We start from the raw sequence: 24628 nt of genomic DNA, 5'->3' as shown, positions 1-24628 counted from the left end.
CGTCTACACTTTCAGCATTAGCTGTAGCTTCAGCATTTTGTGGTTGTGCCTGTTCTTCAACAACTTCAGTTTGAGAAAGGCGCAGTAGTTTAGGTTGCTGCTGTGGCTGTGGTTACACTTTCTTGTTTTCTCCCCTTTATTTTCGAAAAGATACTGAGGTTCTCGTTTGAAGTGCTTCAGTTTCAGTATTGTACTTTTTGAAGAAGGTGCTAGATCTTTTCTTAATTCCCTTGCGCAGTTTTTGGTAAGGTTTTGTAATTTATATCAGTTGGGAACTAACTGAACCTTTTAGATGAAAGGTCTTCAAAATTTTCCATCAGATGCTCTATTTGTTCTTTCGCTTGACTCTGGCTACGCGTCCTTGCTGTTTAACCAAGGCATTTATTTCAGCTTTTAACGAGTTGTATCGCGCCCGTTGAGCAGTCATCTGCTCATTGTCTTTTGCATATTGCAAAAGGTTTTCTCAATGATTCAACTCATTTTGCCTATTTTCAAGAGCCCCTATCATGCTTTGCCAAGCTCTCCATCGAAGAATTAATTTCTCAAAATCATCCTGTTTTACTCGAGCATACAATTTGTTGATCTTGTCTATATTTTTCTTGTAAATGTTTAGTACTTTCTGCTAATGCAATTTTAAACAATTTTGAAAGGTCTTGACATCTTAGTATAAATTTCGCTAACTCGCTGATTGGTTTCTCTGAAGCTTTCGACTTGTTGTCATTAGAAGTTGATGACAGTCTGCTGTTCGGCTCATTGCCTTCAGTTTTGATTTTTGCAATCTGTTTTACGTAACCTTCGCATTGGAATTTTATGTCATGATCGATAAGATGTTTTTCAGTTTTTGTATAATCGATTTTAAACATCTTGAATAAACTCAAAGATAATAAAGACAACAATCACAGCCAAGGAAATAACTATTGATTTGGGATTCAATAATGTTCCCGGGTTGAGGCACCAAATGTAACGGCTGATCAATAACTATTATTTATCGACCTTTAAACCGGACCTTGGCGTCCACTAATCCTTGTTATTTCTCAAACTATGAAATGAAATCTAAAAATTTATTGGATTATAGTCCTTTGTAATGGTCATATCAATCGATTGTTACAGAGTTTTGTGACAAAAAACTTCCTAACTTAAATGGGGAACGCAAACAAAATTTTAACTTGAAGAATTTTCGGTTCAATCTTTCAAATTTTTTTGATCTCTGTTTAATTCTCTAAGCTAATGCTAGGCTTATGAAATGACAAAAATGGAGTAGAATCTATTGAACAATTCAAGTAAGAGTTCTCTACAACAGTTGAGAGTAAGCTCTAAACAAGTATAGTAAAATTATACAAAAATGAACGTCCTGTATATGTTAATACAAACATTTGCTATTATAAGGCCACACGGGTACCATATAGGCAAATTGCCTATATAAAGTGATTTTGCTCTGTTGACCTCAATTAAACAATTTACTGCTTGATGTTTTAAAAAAATAAACTTAAATACTTTCTGATATTAGGTCAACTCAAATATGTAAAAGAAACTTTTAAACAAAAATGTGATAGCTCAATGACCAATTTGAGGTTTGGGGAACCAAGAAAATCATTGTAGAGGCAACTTTTTATGCTAAACAAAGATAGAAAACCCAATAAACTGCAATGAATGAGAAATAAACAGGAGGACATAAAATAATACAAAGCTAAATGTTTTAAAATTAGTGTTTTAATAATGCGTAAACCTATAATAATGATAATATTAGTGATAATAATGTTTCAAAAGATCACAAGTTTACAATTGTCCTAAATAAATCATGAGCTCCAACACAAGGATATTTCAAATGATTTCATCCATAAATTTAACAAAATTACCGCGTGCGAATCACCCATGGCTAAACTGTCCGATTGAGTGTAGCACATTTTTTACACATAAATTGAACATTCATTACAGCTGTTCTTTCGTTACGGCAATAGTTACGGAAGTTTTAAAGTTTTTTTTAACACTTCAACAAATTTTAAGGTTGAAACCTGGAAAAATTTTACAAAAAATTTGAAAATGCAAATAGATAATCAAGACACGTTGCTGTACATATGCAAATCTGTAAATATTTACTTATCAAAACGAAAATCTCCGATTCAAAACTCATACAGAAAAAGCTCATACGGTAAATGATGAACAGGACATCTTAGTCAGAGAAGTAAACACCCGTCAAAGGAAATTGGAATTCACAATGGAAAAATCTGACGAATATGTTAATTTAGCCTTTTTGAACATGAACATCAATGTGAATAGCTGTAAACAAATTAATTGCGAGTGGTACAAGAAACAAAACGATAATGGAGTAGTCTTGAAATTCGGTTGCTGAGCGCCAATCCAACATAAGAAGAATATTGTAGAAGGGACTATTCACCGCTTTTTTAGAAGCACGAGCACATGGCAAAATTTTGACAAAGCGCTGAAGAATAATGAAAGTATTTGGCTAAAAAATCAATACTCAGAAAGTTGGACTTCCAAGATAATCAACGATGCTTTACAGAAAATCATAATCAAACCTCAATTGAAACGGATAGAAAATGCCAGCGAAAGATGTTAAACCGTTATTTTTCCTGCAGTATCTAGATAACATCAGCCTGCAATTGAAGCGAAAATTGGAAAAATTGTGCGAATTGACAACCGCATTTACAACGCGAAAACTATTTACTTGCCTACCATCCCTGAAATCCAGTTTTGATAGCAATCTGAAGTCTCATGTGGTCTACGAACTCAGTTGTTTTGGATGCAATTCCGCCTATGTCGGACAAATGTGTCGGAATTTCGCCATGCGAATTTCTGAGCATCAAAAAATTGGTTCGCCAATGGGACATTATGTAATGGAATGCGGTGCCAAAAACATATGACCATAGAATCTATACACACTAGTGGACGCAAGCCACAACCGAATACACGGGACGAGTTTATAAGTAGGGAACTAATTCTGAAATATTGAGCGCAGAATGTACTAGAGGCGCTCTATATAAGAACACTGAAGCGCGCCAACAACACGTGCGACGAACACTGACAATTACGAGAATTGACACTGAAAGCATAGTTTGGAGATGAAATTCCAACTTGAAAAGAAGGACACGTTATGAATTGAAAATTTCAGTTTTACAATTGAACAAAACCGAAGTTCAATAAAAAACATGTCGATATGCATCTGCTACATCAAATCGAATTGTATATTTACTCAGATAAAAGTTCTGTAGATACGACTGTAGATATGTAAAAATTCTTTTTAAATATATCCTTGAATGAGTGAATTTACTGATTTGTATTTTATTTTCTGGCTTTTCATTTTAGCATTTTGTGTTGTTTATAACCTGACGATGAACTCAGAGGTCGAAAACGTTCGTAAGAATGTTTTATTTTCACAATCTTTTTTTAAATGTTGCAGACTGCATGTTATCTCCAAAAATTTTTAACTGTCATACGACAAACGTTATTTTGCTGATCAAAACAAAAATCTCCTACTCAAAACTCACACAGAAAAAGACTGAAAGTTTCAAAGTTCTTTTAACATTTAAACAAGTTTGAAGCCTGAAAACTCTAAAAATTTCCAAAAATTTAAAGAAATGTAAATAGATAATCAAGACACGTTGCTGTATATATGCAAATCTCTGAATATTTATTTAACAAGTTTTAAACTTCTGGCGATGGAAGTTATTGCGAAAACTTTCGAGTAATTTAACAATTTTATATCGATTTTTAACTCTTTTTAGCTAGTCCCAAAAATTACTTCATAGCTGATCTCAGAATCTCAGTAGCCTTGTCACTGGAATACAGTTCTTTAAGCAGAATACGAAGTAGTCGCGTAAAGTGAAGTAATTCAATCAGTTCTGACAATATTAGAGCGTAGGGTGATAGTTTGCTTGCATTGCAACCTGCCAATAAAAAAGAGGAGGAAATTGATTCATGAACTCAATGCAAGTTATGTAAAAGAAACCGATTTTTCAAATTAAAATTATTTCGGATATTTAAAACAAACATTTTCGAACTTTACGTTCATCGTCTGGTTAAAACTGTTTTACAAATTGTTAAAAGATAAAATGAATATGTATTTATATTTGTCTGAGACCACACTTAAAACAGTTCTATGAACTATTCTAAAAAATTCAATCGAAAGTTTTTCCTTTTATACAATGTTTAGCCTATTTACAACTCATATTTACATCTGTTATCAATTTATTTAAAAACATTCCCATTGCGGATTTTTCGATTTTGGCCATGTTCGTGTATTTTTAGGGTTTTTCCGAATTCGCCCTAAACTTAAGTATCCATCTTCTGGAAGTTTTGCAAATTTCGTTTTGTTATGCACAAAATGTTTTTTGCCCTATGTATCCTCATCTAGTCAAAATTATAATTTGAACTAATATTTTAACGTGAGTTCCCGCCCCTATATTCATTGCGTGTTTTTAGTGCCGGCTTCAGCTTGCTGATGTATATAGCCTCGATAATGATTAGTTTTTCTACTGTCCGACAGGCGTCCAGAATTTTTCATTCAATGTTCTGTTATCCTTGTGGTAACATGCCGGCTTGTTTGCCCAACATAAATGGGCAAACAAGCGGATCCATTACATTTAAAAAATGGATCCGCATCCATTACATTTAATCTCATATACCACGTGGGATTTCAGGTCTCTATCGAAAGATGATTTCAGGGTGGGAAGGCATGATCTTAATTTCCGCGTTGTAAAATCCACTTGCAATTCGCATACTTTCTTCAATTTGCTTGCAAAGTTTTGAGTAAGGTTGCCTCTGTATTGTAGAAAAATAGTTGGTGTAAAAGAAACCAATTTGTCAAATTAAAATTACTTCCAATACTTAAAACAAACGTTTTCGAACTTTACGTTCATCGTCAGGTTAAAACTGTTTTACAAATTGTTAAAAGATAAAATGAATATGTATTTACATTTGTCTGAGATGACAATTAAAACAATTCTAGGAAACATTCTAAAAAATTCAATCGAAAATTTTTCCTTATAAAATAGTATAAAAATTTTTCCTTATAAAAATAGTTGGCTTATTGGAATTTCTGTTGAAGGAGAATCCGGGCACCGATGTATTTTTCCTAAAAGTAGTTCAATCAGTTTTGACAATATTAGTGGGTATGAGATTTTTCTCGCATAGTAATGTGCTAATAAAGAACAGGGGGGGGATTGATCCATCAATTCGATGCAAGTTTTTGGAATGGCAAATGGTTTTCCAGACTTTTTACTTCCATAAATATATTTGTTTGCTTTTGGCATAATGAGACTTTAATCAATTCATCTCATCTTCTTTGCATGGTTTTAGATTTCATTGTTTCTGTAACTGTTTTTGAGTCTTTTACTTTAGCAGGCCTCTTGCCTAAAGAACCGTCCTTTCAGAATGGTGTTGCGTTTTTCTTAAGTATGCTTGAAATTTATTTAGATATATTTTTTTCTTTTCCAAATCTCAAGCCGTTGTTTTTCACCACGCATAAGCACCTGCTGCGGTAAGGTACTCAACGTAGAACGTTGCTGGTACCCAATTTTGAAAGTGCGATTTACATTCCCCGCAATTTTTTGTGTTCTGAATTTTTTTACGGAAACTTCAGGTGTCAATTACTGATTTAGCCTTGAAAAATTGTTTTGCTATGTTATTTGCATTTTCAGAAGGGTATGCTGCAATGGACTTCTTGTTTCCAGTTTTCTTGATTGATACGGAAAACAGTGATCCTAAAATGCTCTACTTTGTTACCCCACAAACATTGAATCTGAAGTTTTACAAGATTAAGAAGCTTCAATAGGCAATACCAACCGTCGACTCAAATCAACGGACTCTAATCTTCGACCTTATACAAATCTGTAATGTATGATTTCTACAGAGAAAGTAAGAGTGCGTCGGTGGTTTAAAAAATTGGACCTATTCTACCGCCTTGTTCTATAGCACGTTACTTAGTAAAAAAAGCTTTTGAGCATGGGGGCGTAAAAGATATATGCCTGCTAAGGTGGTGGGAACAAAATATATCCAAAAGTTCTTATGAATAGTCGGATCTTTTCAGCTTGTGCCCCCCACAGCTTAGTGGGTACATATTATTTGCACCCACCAGACGCACGTGAAATATTATTGATTTACTATGTAATGCACGTGCTTGTTGTGATAGTAGCTGTCGCACACATAAGGTTTTTAAAGATAAGGTTTTTATGATAAGGTTTTTCTTAAACCTTATCTTAATAGGAATTAAGTCTTTTACTATAGATAAGCCTTTTTTCTTAAACTTTATCTTAAAAGGAATCAAGACTTACTAATACTACTATGATATCAGCCCAGACTGCGAGAATGCACGTGCTCTGTAACTGGGGCTGCATAACGTACTGGTGAAGGGGGCACAAACGGAAAAGATCCGAATATTGAAGTCGTACTCTCCCGGGATGAACATTCTCGGTATGCGTATAAAGAACATATGTGGTTCTATATAAGACATAAGCTTCTAAGTAAGGTATTGCAATGAATAGAACAAACCGTATATGATTTTTATTTGTAAACAGTATGATATAATGCTTTGATTCTTTTTGAGGCTTTGAAAGATTATCTTGCACAGAAAACACTACGTACGAGTGGAGTACAGCAGATTTCTCTTCTCGGTCCACTTCTATTCTACTTTTTCATCAACGATCTCCGTGAAGTGTTTGTTTTCACAGGACCCTTTCTTTTTGGAGATGATTTCAAACTGCTGTCAATAGGAAATAAATTCAGCAACTGCGCCCATTATGGTTTTCGCAGAATGATCTACACCTAGTAGAAAAATGGGCCCAAAGATAGAAAACTATGCCCAGGTTGTTTGAAGGAACTCAATGTGAACCGAAACTTCTGGGAAATAGACTGAGAAGTAAGACTGTTACCGTCAACAGACATTTCTTGGAGACCTGATGTGGATTTCAGATTTTCCAAGGCCAATCGATTTCTGAGTAAGCTACGGAGGAATTTGAACTCTGATGTGAGGATGGGAGTTAAGCTCGGTTTGTATAAATCGCTTTACCTCCAGTTTTTTTTGGCTTCAGCTGTGCGTCAACGTTGAGAAAAGAATTCAGTGAATATTGGACCTTTTCTGCTGCCTTGTTTTCTACAGCACATTTCATAGTGGAAAAGAAGCTTTTGAGCATGAGGGCGTAGAAGATATATGCTAGCTAAGGTGGTGGGAAGGAAATAGATCCAAAAGCTCTCATGAATAGTCAGATCTTTTCCGTTTGTGTCCCCCCACACACACACACAACTTAGTGGGTACATATTATTTGCACCCACCAGACGCACGTGAAATATTATTGATTTACTATGTAATGCACGTGCTTGTTGTGTTGTTAGCTGTCGCACAGAGTTTCAATTCGCAGGTAACTTTGGCGGAATACAGGCGCTTATTGCCGTTTTTAATTTGTGCCCTAGTTGCATTAATATCATAATTATAATAGCATAGAGTGCGAGAATGCACGTGCTCTGTAACTTAGGCTGAATAACGTACTGGGGGAGGGGGCAGAAACGGAAAGGATCCGAACATTGAAGTCCTGTTCTCCCGGGATGAACATTTTTGGCAAGCGTATAAAGAACACATACGGTTCCATATCAGACTTCAGTTTCTAAGTAAGGTCTTGCAGTGAATAATACAAACCGTTTATGATCTTTGTATATAAATAGTAAGATATTATGCTTTCTTTTGACGCTTTGAAAGAATATGATGCTTTGATTTTTTTCCCGTTAACGTCGCGCAGTGGTATATAGCCGAATAGCGAAATTTAGGCTCACCATATGTTAATGTATTGTTTAATATTGATGAGTGCAATTGGTTTTTTCGTAAATATTGGAAACAAATTAGTTTTCAATTGCCCTAATATCCCCATATTGTTTGGACTTATCATCATATTTAATTCAAATGGTGTTGGGTGTTGCCTCCTGGAAGTTCTCGTTGACTATCTTGCAAAAAAACACTACGTATGAGTGGAGTAAAGCAGGGTTCTCTTCTCGGGCGACTTCTATTCTGCTTTTTCATCAATGATCTCCGCGAAGTGTTTGTTTTCACGGGACCCTTTCTTTTTGCGGATAATCTTAAACTGCTGTCAATGGGAAATACATTCTGCAACTTCACCGATTATAATTTTGACAGAATGATCTACACCCAGTAGAGAAATGTGTGAGATGTAACAAAATGGGCTCAATCATAGAAAACTTTGCATAGGTTGAGTTTGAATGAACTCAACCTGAACCGAAACTTCTGGGAAATAGACTGCAAAGTAAGACTGCTACCGTCAACAAAGATTTTTCATTGAGATCTGCTGTGGATTTTAGTTAACGCAAGGCCAATCGAGTTCTGAATATGCTACAGAGGAATTTAAACTCTGATATGGGGATGGGAGTTAAGCTCGGTTTGTATAAATCGCTTTACCTCCAGTTCTTTGTTATGGCTTAGCTGTGCGTCATCATTGAGAAAAGAATTGAGTTAAAATTTGACCTATTCTACCGCTTTGTTTTGTTCAATAGCACTTGACTTATTAAAAAAGCTTTTGAGCATAGGGGTCATAAAAGATATATGCCTGCTAAGGTGGTGGGGACAAAATAGATCCAAAAGTTCTTATGAATAGTCGGATCTTTTCAGTTTGTGACCCTCCCCACAGCTTAGTGGGTACATATTTTTTGCACCGACCAGACGCACGTGACATATTAATGATTTACTATAAAATGCATGTGCTTGTTGTGTTAGTAGCTGTCGCACAGATAAGGTTTTTAAGATAAGATTTTTAAGGTTTTTCTTCAACTTTATCTTAAAAGGAATCAAGACTTACTAATACTACTATGATATTAGCCCAGACTGCGAGAATGCACGTGCTCTGTAACTGGGGCTGCATAACGTACTTGGGAAGGGGTACAAATGGAAAAGATGAGAATATTGAAGTTGTTTTCTCCTGGGATGAACATTCTCGGTAAGTATTTAAAGAACATATGCTGTTCTATAGAAGACATAAGTTTCTAAGTAAGGTCTTGCAATGAATAGTACAAACCTTATATGATCTTTGTATATAAAGAGTAAGATATAATGGTTTGATTCTTTTTGACGCTTTGAAAGATTATCTTGCACAGAAAACACTACGTACGACTGGAGTACAGCAGATTTCTATTCTCGGTCCACTTCTATTCTACTTTTTCATCAACGATCTCCGTGAAGTGTTTGTTTTCACAGGACACTTTCTGCAGATGATATTAAACTGCTGTCAATAGGAAATGCCTTCTGCAACTTACTCATTGTGAATTTCGAAAAATGATCCACACCCAGTAGAGAAATGTGTGATATAACAAAATGGGCTCAAACATAGAAAACTGGGCCCGGGTTGAATTTGAAGGAACTCAATCTGAACCGAATTTTCTGAGAAATAGACTTCAAAGTAAGACGGCTACCGTTAACAAAGACTTTTCATTGAGACCTGCTGTGGATTTCAGTTAATGCAAGGCCAATCAAGTTCTGAATATGCTACGGAGGAATTTAAAATCTAATTTGAGGATCGTAGTTAAGCTCGGTTTTTATAAATTGCTTTACTTTTAGTTCTTCTTTGTAGCTTCAGCACTGCGTCAATGTTGAGAAAAGAATTCAGTGAAAATTGGACCCATTTTGCCGCCTTGTTTTGTTCAATAGCACTTGACTAATTAAAAAAGCTTTTGAGCATGGGGGCGTAAAAGATATATGCCTGCTAAGGTGGTGGGGACAAAACAGATCCAAAAGTTCTTATGAATAAACGGATCTTCTCCGTTTGTGCCCCCTCCCCCACAGCGTAGAAGGTACATATTGTTTGCACCCAACAGACGCTCGTGAAAAATTTTATAATGGTTTACTATGTAATGCACGTGCTTCTTGTTGTTGTAGCTGTTGCACAGGGCTACGATTTGCAGGTAATTTTGGAGGGATACTGGCTTATTTCCGTTTGGAACTAGTACTCTAGTTGCTTTTGTATCATAACATCAATAGCACAAACTGCGATAATGCACGTTCTCTTTAACGGGCTGTCCTATTGAGGTCGTATGCTCACCGGATGAACATATTTGGTAAGCGTATAAAGTACATATGTGGTTCCATATGAGACGTAAAACTCTAAGTAAGGCCTTGCAATGAATTGTACAAACTGTATTTGATCTTTGTATGTAAACAGTAAGATATAATGTGTTGATTATTTTGACGCTTTGAAATAATATCTCGCACAGAAAACACTACGAACGAGTGGAGTACAGCAGTTTTCTCTTCTCGGTCCACTTCTTTTCTGCTTTTTCATCAACAATCTCCGCGAAGTGTTTGTTTTCACATAACCCTTTTTTCTTTTTGCAGAAGATCTTAAACTGCTGTCAATAGGAAATGCCTTCTGCAACTTCACTCATTGTGATTTTCGCAAAATGATCTACACCCAGTAGAGAAATACAACAAGTGATATAACAACCCAGTGTGATATAACAAAATGGGCTCAAACAGAAAACTGTGCCCGGGTTGAATTTGAAGGAACTCAATCTGAACCGAATTTTCTGAGAAATAGACTTCAAAGTAAGACTGCTACCGTCAACAAAGACTTTTCATTGAGACCTGCTGTGGATTTTAGTTTTTGCAAGGCCAATCAAGTTCTGAATATGATACGGAGGAATTTAAAATCTAATGTGAGGACCGGAGTTAAGCTCGGTTTTTATAAACTGCGTCAACGTTGAGAAAAGAATTCAGTGAAAATTGGACCTATCTTTGAAAGATTATCTCGCACACAAAACACTGCGTACGAGTGGAGTATAGCAGTTTTCTCTTCTTGGTCCACTTCTATTCTGCTTTTCCTTAAACGATCTCCTCGAAGTGTTTGTTTTCACAGGACCCTTTCTTTTTTGCGATGATCTCAAACTGCTGTCAATAGGAAATACCTTCTGCAACTTCACCCATTATGATTTTCGCAGAATGATCTTCCAGTAGAGAAATGTGTGAGACGGAAAATGGGCCCAAACAGAAAACTGTGCCCAGGTTGAGTTCGAAGGAGCTAAATCCGACCGAACCGTAACTTCTGGGAAATAGACTGCAACGTAAGACTGCTACTGCCAATGAATACTTTTCGTGGAGACCTGCTGTGAATTTAAGATTTTGCAAGGTCAATCGAGTTTTGAATATGCTACGGAGGCATTTGAACTCTGATGTGAGGATGGGAGTTAAGCTCGGTTTGTATAAATCGCATTACCCCCAGTTCTTCTTTATGGCTTCAGCTGTGCGTCATCGTTGAGAAAAGAATTCAGTGAAAATTGGACCTATTCTACCGCCTTGTTTTGTTCAATAGCACTTGACTTATTAAAAAAGCTTTTGAGCATGGGGGCGTAAAAGATAAATGCCTGCTAAGGTGGTGGGGACAAAACAGATCCAAAATTTTTTTTGAATATTTGGATATTTTCCGTTGGTGCCCCCCACAGCTTAGTGGGTACATATTTTTTGCATCCACCATATGCACGTGAAATATTTTAACATAATATTATACTATGTAATGCACATGCTTGTTGTTGTTGGTGTCGCACCGAGCCAGAGCTGCAGTTCGCAGGTAATTTTGGTGGGATACAGGTCCATATAAGACATGAGTTTCTAAGTAAGGTCTTGTAATGAATAGTAAAAACCGTATATGATCTTTGTATATAAACCCTAAGATATAATGCTTTGATTCTTTTGACGCTTTGGAAGAATATTATGCTTTGTTTTTTTTTTCGTTAACGCCGCCCGGTCCTATATAGCCGAATAGAAAATTTTAGTCTCAACAAATAATGTATTGTTTAATATTGATGAGTCCAGTTGGTTTACTCATAAATATCAGAATTTACTCTACAAAATAGTTTTTATTTGCCTTAATATCCCCATATTGTTTGCATTTATTATCATATATAATTCATATGATGTTGCTTGTTGCCTCTTGGAAGTTCTCTTTGACTATCTGGAACAGAAAACACTGCGTACGAGTGGAGTACAGCAGGGTTCTCTTCTCGGTCCACTTCTATTCTGCTTTCTCATCAACGATATCCGCGAAGTGTTTGTTTTCACAGGACCCTTTCTCTTTGCAGATCTCAAGCTGCTGTCAATAGGAAATAATTTCTGACACTTCACCGATTATAATTTTCACAGAGTGATCTACACCCAGTAGAGAAATGTGTGAGACGGAACAAATTGGGCACAAACATAGAAAACTCTGCCCAGGTTGTTTGAAGGAGCTAAATCCGAACAGTAACTTCTGGGAAATAGACTGCAACATAAGACTGCTACCGTCAGCGAATACTTTTCATGGAGATCTGCTGTGGATTGCAGTTTTCGCAATTCAATCGATTTCTGAATGTGCTACGGAGGAATTTGAACTCTGATGTGAGGATGGGAGTTATGCTCGGTTTGTATAAATCGCTTTACCTCCAATTCTTCTTTGTGGCTTCAGCTGTGCGTCAACGTTGAGAAAAGAATTCAATGAAAATTGGGCCTATTCTGCTGCCTTGTTTTCTATAGCACATTTCTTAGTAAAAAGAAGCTTTTGATCTGGGGGGCGTAAAAGATATATGCCTGCTAAGGTGCTGGGAACAAAATATATCCAAAAGTTCTTATGAATAGTCGGATCTTTTCAGCTTGTGCCCCCCACAGCTTAGTGGGTACATATTATTTGCACCCACCAGACGCACGTGAAATATTATTGATTTACTATGTAATGCACGTGCTTGTTGTGATAGTAGCTGTCGCACACATAAGGTTTTTAAAGATAAGGTTTTTATGATAAGGTTTTTCTTAAACCTTATCTTAATAGGAATGAAGTCTTTCACTATAGATAAGCCTTTTAAGATAAGGTTTTACTTAAACCTTTTCTTAAAAGGAATTGAGTCTTACTACTACTACGTCTAATATAATATTAGCACAGACTGCGAGAATGCACGTGCTCTGTAACTGGGGCTGCATGACGTACTGGTGAAGGGGGCACAAACGGAAAAGATCCGAATATTGAAGTCGTACTCTCCCGGGATGAACATTCTCGGTATGCGTATAAAGAACATATGTGGTTCTATATAAGACATAAGCTTCTAAGTAAGGTATTGCAATGAATAGAACAAACCGTATATGATTTTTATTTGTAAACAGTATGATATAATGCTTTGATTCTTTTTGAGGCTTTGAAAGATTATCTTGCACAGAAAACACTACGTACGAGTGGAGTACAGCAGATTTCTCTTCTCGGTCCACTTCTATTCTACTTTTTCATCAACGATCTCCGTGAAGTGTTTGTTTTCACAGGACCCTTTCTTTTTGGAGATGATTTCAAACTGCTGTCAATAGAAAATAAATTCAGCAACTGCGCCCATTATGGTTTTCGCAGAATGATCTACACCTAGTAGAAAAATGGGCCCAAAGATAGAAAACTATGCCCAGGTTGTTTGAAGGAACTCAATGTGAACCGAAACTTCTAGGAAATAGACTGAGAAGTAAGACTGTTACCGTCAAGACATTTCTTGGAGACCTGATGTGGATTTCAGATTTTGCGGGGCCAATCGAGTTCTGAATATGCTATGAAGGAATTTAAACTCTGATGTGAGGATTGGAGTTAAGCTCGAGTTGTATAAATCGCTTTACTTCCGGTTCTTTATGTATTCAGCGGTGCGTAACCGTTGAGAAAAGAATTCAGTGAAATCGAGCGTTTCCAAAAAACGTTTTGAAATGGATCACTGAGAACAGAGACCAGTGATGCGAATCAGTTGAGACATGAATTTTCTTCCGTCGCGATGCTTATCAAACTCATGGATGTTTTACTTCCGATGCTGATCAAACGGATATTTTACTTGAAAATTTGGGGACGCCGACAATTATTAATGTTTTTCTGAAAAGGATACTAATTTTCATCCATGCCAGGTACAATACACCACCAACCATATTTGGACCATTTAGGAGAAAATTATAGTATTAAAGGCCTTAACAGTGCACCTAATTCCAAAAATTGAAAGAAAAAGTTTTGGTTCATATTATCATTGTGTTGTCACATTGCTGTACTCATTAATTTCAAACCACTCTATTTTCCAAATGCCTATTCACACGTATTCATACGTAGTAATTTAAATTCAGACAATGTTTTCTTATATTCGATTTTTTTTTATAGTTGGTGATGCATCCCCAATGGATCAACGGTTTCTGCACAAACTGAATCAACATTAAAAAATGTTGTGCTCAGCTAGATTAATGAACTACACTGGATCATCTTAGTTCCTTAGTTTTGTCCTAAATTTCGAATTATTTTGTTCGAATTATTTATCTCTTCAAATAAACTTCCTCGCTTTTTTGAGAAAAAGATTTCTGTGATGAATGATTACGTTATTCAGACTAACGTGACAATTGGTGCATAATTTTTTCCATATATAACCACTAAGAACTACTAAATCATATTTTTTAGCACAAAAAAAGTGTTATGATGATTTTCAAGCTCCTACTAAATTGTTTACTAAGAAACCATGGAATTTTTCCTTTTTGCCCCAATACATTTGCACCCCCAGCTACAGAACAAGTGCCAGTACGCAGTTAATCATTCTGAAAAAATATGGCAGGTGTATCTGGGGTGTCCAAATAATATGCACCCGCTAAGCTGGAGCAGGAACAAATGAAAAAGATCCGAAACCATTTATCATCTTAGTATGTTTGCTAAGATTCCATAAAACCGTATGACTTAGTATCATTATTAAGATTATTTTACGGTGTTCAAACTGGACTAGTGTGAGTAAGTGCAAAATATTGTCTTTTGTGAGTCCGGTGATTAGAGGTATTTGTAACGGAACTTTTGAACCAAGTTTTGCGATCCCATCATCAATAGCCTTACATTGTCTGTAAAAGGGACAAACGATTATTTAGCCGGAGCAACTGTGGTCATGTGCAAATTAATGAACGAGTTTCTCTTTCTTTGTGGGTTCCAGCCGATGCCAAATAGGTTTTTGAGATGCAGCGCTTGTAGTTGGAAGTCTTTGTATACAGATAATACTACGGCAATTTCAATTGTAATTACTCACGCGAGAGAGTTCCCCAACTGCCAGAAGATTGCTGAATCTGTCCCAACTCCTGAAGTGCGAAAAGTGTGCCTGGAGATCAAATGCTGTTTGCCTAGCTTTGCCCGACAGTTTCAGAGTTTTTGGGAAGGTACAGATAATCAGATTAAAGTGGTAATTCTGTCAGCACTCGGATTTTACATGGATGACTCTGCAATTGTTATCTGCAGAATGTGCCAAAAAACACATCCGTATTCTGCTATAGGATGTCCAATCACATTGGGTATTAAACATGCCTCATGCATTCCAAGTGTCCACAACGATAAAAATTCCCGTTTTGCCCACATAGTTCTGGTACAAGAATTAATGTACGACTTATTCGATCAGCCAAAAATCCAGAGGTGGTGTACGAGGACCTTTTCAGCCGAAAATTTTATGGTATTGTGGTGCACTCAACCAGTTGTTCCCTCAATGTTCGATGTGCTGAATCATCGCTCTGAGACGGAACAGGCTTTTGATGCACACGCAGAAGGTCACACTATTGAAGGATGTCTGCAAGAAGTCGATGAGCACCCATTGGCGCGTTTTAATTAACGGTCTGCAATCTTGAGGCATCGATGTGTTAGCCATAAGGCGAAGAGATTCAAATATTATCTCGAAGGATTTTGAAATATATATGGAAACTGAGACATGGAATTCCCTCAAATTCTGCTATCCTCATGAAATCGACACATTAATGGCTGAGCGTGATTGCTCCTTGAGCCCAAGTTATGCGGAAAATAATCTCACTATTGTTCTCTCGTTGAGGCACAAACTTGCAACATGAATCGATCGATCAACGAAATAGACATGTTACTCTGTTTTTGATTAAAAGAAACTTTTAGTTTTGGTTTTTTAGCTTATTCTCGAGTATGGAACGAGACCCCCACCATGTTTTCTTACTTCTGTTATGTTCCACCATAGACATTGAGCGTAACCATAGCATCAACTCATTCTTTCTCTGCATTGGATATATATATATATATATATATATATATATATATATGTGTGTGCCTGTGTGTGTGTGTGTGTGTGTGTGTGTGTGTGTGTGTGTGTGTGTGTGTGTGTGTGTAACAAAGAAAGAGAAAGAAAGAATTTATTTCTTTGATCAAGTGTCAAATAAGTAACAGCAAGTACAAAAATAAACGTAAATATTGACTCGTACAAACATGATCAAAGTGGACAGGCAACTCTGTAAACTAGGCAGTAGGACTATTTCAACAAAGAAGTTCCTATGATAACAAAAACATAGAAAAAAGAAGTGGAATTTTAAAAAAAACTTAAAAAATATTTTTGCTACATTCGTCAAAAATTAACAGCTGCCTAATTAAAGTTCGTTAAACCCACTGGAAGAATAAAACAGGCCTCCAAAATTTTTCGGTTTAAAAATTCTAAGTTTTTCGGAAGCAATTTTAGCGGTAAAAATTCAAAATTTTTGAAAAATTGCGATAACTCGGAAACTAGAAGGAATTGAGAGCTCATTTTTTTTCGCAAAAGTCCCATTCCAAAAGTAGATGTCCGACAGCATTTATCCAAGGGGTCGTTTTTAGGATTTCCAGAAAATTTATTCAAAGATGTGTTTCACTATATAATCGTTATTAACCAAAATGTATCTTTAAATTTATGAGAAAAGCTTTTTTATAACTTTTTCATTTGATCCAATAGTATTGTAGGGAAGAACATCGGCTTTACTCAATGCATTCAAGAGCTTTGAAGCTCTGGATTTAACTAATCGTTTTTCAATAATTCGCTTACAAGACGGTTCCATTAGTAATGTACGCTCTTCGCGTAGGTCTTGATGGCGAAAACGAGAACAAAGAATTAAGGTAACTTTCACGATGTAATCCACTCAATGACTTCAGAACTAGCTTCAATAACTCGGATATATGAATCTGGTAGATGTTAAGTATATTATTTTTAACAAAGATGTCATTAGCGCTGTCGGACTTTTTTCTGAAATAAAAGTATTTTCTTTTGTAAATTGTAAATGGGCAACAGGTTGCTATAGCTGCTGCACCCATAGACTAGTATACCATATTGGATAATAGAAATTACGTTCGTTTTATAATAATCAGTAAGCTTGTTACGCGGGGCATAATGCCTAAGTCTTGAAATAATACCACATTGTTTAGAGAGTCTCGATTTCAGCACCAATAAATGAGAGACAAAGGAAAATTTCAAGTCAATTAAAATGCCGAGATATTTACATACGGGCTCAATGGAAATGCACTTGGTGTCAATATCAAACCTATTTTCGCTTGACTTCAAGTTCATTTGAATGGTCTTTTTAACATTCAAACAAAGTTTGAATGTTAAAAAGACCATTCAAATGCACTTCCTCGCAGGACTTATTAAGAAACGTAAGATTTGTATCATCTGCAAAAAGGAGGACTGGAGCATGTTTACAATGTGTTGGTAGGTCATTTATGTAGATAAGAAAAGCAGGGGGCCTAGTATAGTCCACTGGGGTACTCCATGTTGTACTTTCAACTATTGCGAGGAAATGCAATTGACTTCTACTCTTTGCATTCGGCTCCCGAGATAAGATTTCAACCAACACAAAGCATTACCTCTTTTTCCGTATCTTTCTAATTTATAAAGTAAAATTGTGTGATCAAGTGTATCAAACGCCTTCCGTAGATCCAAAAAAGCAGTTTATGTTCTTAACATTATATATATTATATATATATATATATATAATATTCGAGCATAAGTGTTATATTTTGCATATGCATTGTTTGTTTTATCCATTGAAAGGTCTGTATTTATACGGATTTTAAAATTTAATTTCTCACCTTTTTGAAGTAGAATTTTTTGCTTTGCATTTTCTCGAAATATTTTTTTGATTTCATTGACTTGACGATGTCAGAAGTCATATGTACAAAGGAGTTTAATTGCTGGCCCGAGTCAAGTCGTTTCCGGAGAAGGAGCCTCTTTCGATAAGTGACCGAAAAATTTATTATTCATTGCCAGCATAATCTGAAAATGAGCTGTTTAGTTTCTTTGAACGCGTTGTAGGGAGTCTGTCGTTCATATCGTTTGCTTCCTTTCTTCAATTAAATTTGTCTGATTGATGTAGTTTACGTAGATCGTTTTAGTGGTCCAGAAGATAGTTTAGCAATTATATGCTACAAATGAAGTTTGTAGCAATTATATTAGTCCTGTTGGTCTTTTATGCAATTTTTTGCTTGACCAATTTTTCGTCTGACCCATTTGACATTTCGGTCTCAAAAACGGGATAACAGGTAGCGCCCTGAGGGAATTAAGGGCTCTTAGAGCCTCTCTTCTTACTATACTCTAAGTATGCAAATAAACTAATCTGTTTTGGAGACATAAATTCAAGGTATGACGAGAGTTTGACCCTCTCATCCCCCCTACACCCTCTTTCCGCCCCAACTTCACACCGGCAATTAAGCTAAAGCTGGCCTCCCTAAACCGTACCTAGCGCCAGTCGTTTGAGAGTATTTCGCCCGGCGTTAGTTGGCTGCGCACATATGGTATGATCTTTTTGAATATAGGATTCGTAAATCGTGAATGGATCTTTCAATGGTTTTGTTTACTTCACAATACTGATAATTTATTCAAATTTTAAAAAATAGCTTTACGTTCGTTGTCAGTTGGCTTCATTTAACCTGAACAACTTGGAATAATCTTAATGCATTTTTGCCTATCCTTGAGTGGTTGAACATTGAAAAGCCAAAAAGCCCTTTCATGGCTCTCTCAATTTTGATTTTCATGTTCACAAAACGTTTTGAGACAATGTTCGGATTTTGAAAAATTTGTTTTCTGGCCTGTAATATTCAGGACATCAAAATTTTAAATTATTCAAGTATATAAAAGTATATATATAATAGTCAAAAATGTAGTGTTGCCTGTAGCTCCCGACAAAAGCCATTGTTCCCCATTGACATCTTTTTTTCTAAGTTCTCACTCAATTCAATGGTGAAAACGGCGTGCTGAAGGCGGTAATTTTTTGTGCGCAGAATTGCGATAAGATGAGAAAAAAGTGTGATAAGAGAGCGTGAAGAGACAACAGGTTTAACCTGTACATTCATACATTTTCTTCAATACTTTGAAAACCCTACCGGTTCAGTTTTGGGTCCAATCCCAAAAATTTGCTGCTAGTCAATTTAAGAGAGAATGAAGAATTTTTTTATGAGATTTTTCGCTTGACCGAATTTTCGACTGACGCTTTTGATTTTTCGTCCTCAAAAACGGGACAGGTAGCGCCCAGCGGGCATTAAGTGCTCTTAGAGCCTTTCAGCTCAAACTGTTTTGGAGACTTATACTTATGGTGTGAAGGGCGGTTCTTAGAGGTCGAAGACCCCTCCACTGTTGACCACACCCCCCCCCCCCCCACCGCGCGGGCCAATACCCCCACCCCACTGTTACCCCCCCCCCACCATCACACCATCAGCCCTCGGTGCACCCCCCCCCCCCCCCACCATCACACCATCAGCCCTCGGTGCACACCCCCCCCCCCATTTCTATCTAGTGACGAACAACCGCTCGCTAAAACACGCAAATTTATACTATTTTGCAATTTTGAAAATTTTTTGACATTTAATTTTTATCAGCACTAATTGTTAAGGAACCTCCTATAGGTTTTAATAATAGGTTACTGCATAATTTCTAGTGGTAATAGAATGATTTCCACATTTTATCATCACGAAATTTTGACAAAACGTGCAATTTCAAATTTTTTGAATTTTTTTCCTTATCCAGGTCTTTCCAGACCCAGGGTCCAGAAAACATCCTAAGGGGTTTGATAATAAGTTACTGAGAAATTTTTATTGGCAATGAAATAGTTTTTCAACTTTTTAATGTCAGAAATTTTTATAAAACTTGCTTTTTTTCAAGGTCAATTTTTGTGTGTCATTTTTTAGGTTTCTCTAACCTCAAGAGCCACGAAACTTCCTCTAGGGTTTGATAATATGTTACTGCATGTTTTATGGATGTAATGGAATGTTTTGAAGATTTTTATTTTATGAATGTAAGCAATGGGATGGCGATCAATATTTTTATGACCCCAGTTTTAGAAAAATTTTAATCTTTTTTTCAAATTTTTCGAAAATTTTTATCATGTTCCAAATGTATGGATTTTTATGAGCCAGTAAAACTATTTCAGGTTTGAAACCGGGATACAATATTTGTCCTTTTCTGATTTTAACGACCATTACGTGCCAGCGAAACTTTTTAAGTCTCGGAGATGGATTACTTGACAGAATTTTTGAGACAATAAATGATTTTGAACTTCTTTTTACTGCGAACTTTAAATTTTTTTTTTAAATTTTTGCGTTTATCAGATTCTTTTATATGATTTATTTACTAACTCGGCTAGAAAACTAGAAGCTGCAAAGTCGAATCCCATGGAAAAATTTCCTATCTCTTTCTCTGTCGGTTAGTGTTTCCTTCCTCTTTCGGGTTCACGTTTTATCTCTCTCACACTTTCTCTCTCTCTCTCTCTCTCTCTCTCTCTTTGTTGATACCGCACTTCAGTTTCTCTCATGTTGCGTAATGTCATCATCTCTGATCCTCTGTAACAGTGGGTTATAGTAGAAATGATTTTATCATAAATGGCTTAGCAGGCACTTTTTAGGAAATCATTGTTAATTGCTCTCAAAAGCAATTTTTTAGCGAACATATTAGTCCTGTTTGTCTCTTTTATGCAATTTTTTGCTTGGCCGATTTTTTGTCTGACCCATTTGGCTTTCGTCTTCAGAAACGGTATAAAGAGGTAGCGCCCAGTTTGCATTAAGTTCTCTTAGAGCCGTTCAGCCCGCTAGTCTTCAAGTATGCAATTAACAGAAACTTAGACTTATACTTTTGGTGTGAAGGGCGATTCTTAGAAATTGATCCCACACCCCACCCACCTACCGCCCCCACATCGGTCCCCCAATCCTCCACTTTTGCTCCCCAGGCTGCGGTGTACCCCCGCTGCGCTCACCTTACGCCCCTTCAATTAATCTAAAGCTAGCCTCACTTAACCGTGGCTAGCTACTGACGAAGCCAGCCGGTCGTTTGAGAGCAATTCGCCCGACGTCAGTCGGTTATGTTTGAGTAATCTCGCTCGTTTTTGATAAAAAATAAAAGCACCCGTTGTTTGATTTGAGAGTGATTAAATGCTCTCAAGCGAAGGTTATGTCAAGTATATTTCTTCCTGCTGTTTTTGCATGTGATTTTTTGTCAGATGCTTTTAATTTTGTTTCATGAAAAACGAGATAAACAGGTAAAACCCGAAGGGCCTTAAGTGACTGTTTGGCCACCTGCAAAAATGGCCATGCATAAAGCGCACACCCCCGCTGAAACGGGGAGTTTTTTTTAATATTTTCCTTCAGCTTTAAAGGCAGATTGCTTGTGGTACTACAGTTTTTACGCTATGTGTTTCGCAATAGATTTCGTAAGGGGGAGCAGTAAATATTTGTTTTACAGTGTGTCACGGCTTTATTGAAATCATTGGATGGCTTTGCATTGATGTTCTGGCATTTGAAACACTGATGCTGTTTCGTTGAGCAATGGATGGTTAAATGTTAACTTTTTGAACTTCAATTTATTGAAATTGTTTTTTTTTCGTGATGCTACTCCAATGCGTTTTCGTTGGTTATCCAACCACTTTCGGTCGCGGAGAACTGATCCTACTGGGCATCTGATTTCATAGAATTTGTCAATTTTCTGTTCAAATGATTTTTCCCTTATGTTGCAAGATGTACGCGACCACTGAAACTTCAAAACTAGCATAATTGCATTGCCATTCGCACTTCTGGTTGTTTCTCTTGATTATAATATGATTGAACAATTTCATGTCCCAAAAGTCTTAAGAGAAGTGACTTACGATAACCATCCGTGGCATATTTTTCTTGGAATATTGAAATAACTTCTGCACGAGTTAAGAACGTCATCTTTGTTGCCTCCATCCATTAAGCATCGGTCATTTGTTTCTTGCTTTGAGATAGAATTGCATGCACATAAGGATGTGACGTTTTTGCATTGAAGAATTCTCTTTTGCATCAAACCATTGATGAAGTTTATTTAAAATATTTAATTTGATTTTGCCTTAAAGTGCTTAGTTTTTCAGTTTACTCGACTTTCAAAGCTATCATGAAAATTTTGTATTGGTTTCTTATACAATTCAAAAATGTTGTACGAAAACCAGCATCAGTTTTAAACTATAACAAACTGTAACAAACGGCACCAGCAGAGAAAAGGGCAAAGCTTCAGATTTGTCCAATTTTTCAAGGTTTTCTTTTTCAACGTCGTTTATGAGTGCAGACATTTCCCTAGATTATTTCCATTTCGAGTTCGATTAGATATTTCTTTGTTGTCTCTTTTCGACAACAATTTAAATTAAGCAATCTAAAAAGTTCATGGAGAAAAATGGGCCGAAACACGCGAGCTACGACATCTGCTTCGTTGGGGGACAGCCGAAAAAGTACACAAGACTTCTTCAACATAACCCAAAACAGCCAGGGTGATTTATGTGTTTCCCCATCAAACCCTTGTGTGTCGAGTCAGATTGGAGAAGATGAATTCAATCCCCAGTGCCGTATTCCCGTAGGCACAATTTTTTCCCGGACAAAAAGGAAGACTTTATCGCAGCAAAGTTATTGAACACCCAGGCTTCAAAACCAAAATTCATTATTTGGGATCCATCTCAAAAGACGACGAAGTCTTTGATTCCAAGTCAATTTGGGCTTCACTTAATTTTGAAGCAAAACTCTCAAAACTAAACAGCAAAAACTCAAAAAATCTAACGACTGCGGCCCAAGAGGGAATCGACAAACTAGTCAGTGACCCCAATCAGCCTTCAAGTTATAATCCCCCCGACCTGAAAAAGAACACACTACCAGAACTAGAAAATTTTTCCTGAACATTTGTACCCACAATTAGACACGTTTCTGTAAAATCTCGACTGCGATGGTCGAAGTTCATGACAGAGTTTTGAGCAAAATGTTATACGAACCTCACAGATATCGAAAACTGGAAAAACTTTTCGCCTTTTTCAAATGTATATTGCGCGCAGCTTCACGTGGAGGTGAAAAACACAAGTTACAAAACGAAAAACGTTCCAAAACGAAAAGCGCTCAACAATGGGCGCATTTCTCGAGGGAAAAATTGTGAGAGGGACTGTGGAATGAAGCTATTCTGTCCAAAGCAGCCAATAAAGCAAGAGAAACATCGAATCAAAACGAAAATAAATTGTTGGAAAGAGCGAGGACACTATTTCATCCAGGCCTTTTTGGAAAAGCTGCAGAAATTTTAAGCTCAGACGGACTTGCAACTTCTAATGAGAAAACTTACGAACATTTTTGTTCTCTGCATCCTAAAGAAAAAGAGCCGATTCTACCGATTACGGATGAGCTGTGCTTGGTATGTCAATTCTCAGAGACAGTTGTCAGTGACATGTTATCTTCCTTCCGCAAAGCTACTGCAGCCGGTCCAAGCATGATTTATCCTTAGAATCTATCAAACGCCATTCGTTGCAATAACCCTGAGCAGTCCAGAAACGCAATGCAAAAACTCACCAATCTAATCAACTTTTCTTCAGCCAGTGGCTTTCTAAAAGACGTAGGCCCAACTTTCTGCAATGTCTCTCTAACAGCTCTGAAGAAAAAGACAACAGGCGTACGACCCATTGCTGTCGAAAATTTTTCGCCGTCTTGTGGCTAAATTTCTTGTTTCCTCTGCAAAGGAGGAAGCATTAGAAATTTTCCATCCCAATAAACTTGGAGTTGCCATATGGGGAGGCGCGGAATCTATTATCCACGCAACAAAACTATATATGAAAAGTGTGGAAAGAGAGAAGGCTTAGGAGTCCTCCAGATAGATTTTGAAAACGCGTTCAATTCCATCAAACGACAGGGAGTTTTATCGGAATGCCTGAAACAAATACCATGTATATATCCGTTTGTTAGCTCGTGCTACGCAAAACACAGTTCACTGTTCTACAACGGGCAAGCTAAAAAGAGTGAAATTGGTGTACAACAGGGTGATCATCTGGGGCCACTTTTGTTTTCCTTGGCTCCCATGCCTCTCATAAACAAGATTAAGCAGGAAGTCCCCATGCTCTTACAGAACTCTTGATATCTTGATGATGGTATTTTGGTGGGAACTGAAGCCAAAGTAATGCATAGCTTAGATATTTTGGAAAGTGACGGCACAGACTTGGGCTTCAACGTAAAGACCTCAAAATGTATGTTGTGGTCACCCCAAACCATTAGCAGTTTAGATCGAAACATTAAGCGTGCTGATCATGAAGAATTTGAAGTACTTGGGGGCGCCAATTGGAACGGAGACTCATCATGCAAAAGTCTTATACAAGAGGGTGGAGAAAACTGAGCCTCTCCTAGATCGCTTACAGCAACTTGATGATCCTCATGCTGTTTATGGCATACTTAAAATTTGTATTGGTACTCCCAAAATGTTGTACTCTCTACGCACAGTTAAACCAAGCCCCTCAGTTACTAAAGTATTACTCCGTTTTGACAATGCACAGCGGGAATGCCTAGAAACATTAATCACGGGAAATGTTAGGTGCAGCAATTGGAAACCAGCAAACTTGCCCATCAAGTTG

The 24628-nt window shown here is 36.9% G+C and overlaps 1 long non-coding RNA gene across 1 annotated transcript; it reads left to right on the top strand.

The window, feature by feature from the left end:
- The first annotated feature begins 5536 nt into the window (after nt 1-5536).
- LOC142344716 (uncharacterized) lies at nt 5537-15908 on the top strand. Its single transcript, XR_012759274.1, has 2 exons — nt 5537-5791; nt 14799-15908. It is a non-coding gene; the product is annotated as an uncharacterized LOC142344716 (long non-coding RNA).
- Nucleotides 15909-24628: the final 8720 nt, after the last annotated feature.

The sequence above is a fragment of the Convolutriloba macropyga genome, chromosome 8, assembly GCF_964194025.1.
Source record: "Convolutriloba macropyga chromosome 8, txConMacr16.3, whole genome shotgun sequence".
Taxonomy (NCBI): domain Eukaryota; kingdom Metazoa; phylum Xenacoelomorpha; order Acoela; family Convolutidae; genus Convolutriloba; species Convolutriloba macropyga.
This window is presented reverse-complemented; position numbering and strand designations above follow the sequence as displayed.